General features: G+C 44.3%; 1 non-coding gene across 1 annotated transcript; it reads left to right on the forward strand.

The window, feature by feature from the left end:
- Positions 1-497: 497 nt before the first annotated feature.
- LOC136519189 (small nucleolar RNA R71) lies at positions 498-606 on the forward strand. Its single transcript, XR_010774750.1, has one exon. It is a non-coding gene; the product is annotated as a small nucleolar RNA R71 (small nucleolar RNA).
- Positions 607-1,620: the final 1,014 nt, after the last annotated feature.

Consider the following 1,620-nt stretch of genomic DNA (forward strand, 5'->3'; position numbering starts at 1 on the left):
TTCTAATGATTTGCCCACATCAGAACCAGAGGGCTATGCGGGGACACATGGGCTCGTTGGTGGTGAGCGGCGATGGGACAACTCTCCAGCAACATCTGGGGGAAGCCCCACAACTGGGGATGGCGCCATCATGAAGAAAGCGCTGCACAATACAAGCCAAGTTCAAGCCCATATAGGATAAGGGGGAGAGCGATTGGATTGAGAATGCAAACAACTTATACCGAATCGTGGGTGGCTGCCCCCATCGGTGGATGCCTCGCGGGGACACTTTCCAAGCATGACCATGGATCAAGAATCAGGCTCTAGGGCTGACGAGGCTTAGGACACCATCATGCCCATGTTCACTTGTTGAGAAAGTAGGCACATTCCAAATACTAGTTAAATTAAATAGCATGAACACATACTAGCTAGTGTGAGCATTGCTCGCATATTATAGTTAAATGAAGATAAATGACACTAATCCAAGGTAGAAGTTCTGGATCAAAAGCCAGTCTTCCATGCCATGGTGTGGGCATGCAGAGACATACTCTTGCATTCGTTCCCAAGCTTTGGGAATCGATTCATCTGCTAGTTGTTGAAAACTAGAGATTTTATTGCACAGAGCATTAGTCTTCCCCATTGGGAAAAACTTAACTAGGAAAGCATTGGAACACTTATCCTAGGTATCTACAGTGTTGCGATTAAAGTAAAACCATTGCTTAGCCTTTCCTAACAAGGAGAAGGGGAAAAGGCAAAGACGTATAGCCACTTGGCTCACTCCCTTAATGGTGAATGTGCTACAAATCTCCAAGAAATGTTGGAGGTGAGCATTTGCATCCTCGTGGGCTTTCCCACAGAATGGACTAGCTTGAACCATCATAGTTAATGCTGGCATAAACTCAAAGTTAGTGTCCCCATTGATAACATTGGATCCGTTGGCCACATTAGCAGCCAAGGGTGCAGAAAAATCACAAATGGACTTGTTGCCCATGATTGTGTGGGGTAGTGATAGGATATGAGAAAAAAGGATAAACTACTAAAGATAACTAAAAACCTAGCTAGCGAATCTAGCAGTACAAATCTGAGGCCAGTTGCCTTCCCCGGCAATGGCGCCAGAAATGCTTGTTGATATTTCTTAACAACTATTGGAGGATTTCACAAGCGCACAGAACTATCGCATAGCACTTCGCTCGGTGAGTACCGAGTGTCGAATTTATATTTTTCCCATAGGAAGGCGGTAGGCTAGAATTTATAATTGGACTAGGATTTGCTAGAGGAAAGCTTTAAGTTGATCCAAGGTAGATGAACGTTAGTGAAAAGGATGGGTGTGAACTACCTAAACTTACTACTAAATATGAGCTAACCAGAGATAGCTAGGTGGGAGAGTGAGAGACATATCTTTCTAGTAACTAAGGGTAAACAAATAACTATGAGAAATGCGATAGTACTTCAGGGCACAGCCCACCTACCCACTAGGAGAGTTAAATAGACAAGGTCTGCCATGAGCCCTATGATTTAATAACTAGACCTATCATGGTGGAATACAGAGGATGGACAAGATTGTCACCACTTAGCACCTACCACAATCTATCCAGAGGCCTAGCCGTATCCATAGGTAATCTATAGCCTAAGCACCACGCT

The sequence above is a fragment of the Miscanthus floridulus genome, chromosome 17 (genome assembly GCF_019320115.1).
Source record: "Miscanthus floridulus cultivar M001 chromosome 17, ASM1932011v1, whole genome shotgun sequence".
Taxonomy (NCBI): domain Eukaryota; kingdom Viridiplantae; phylum Streptophyta; class Magnoliopsida; order Poales; family Poaceae; genus Miscanthus; species Miscanthus floridulus.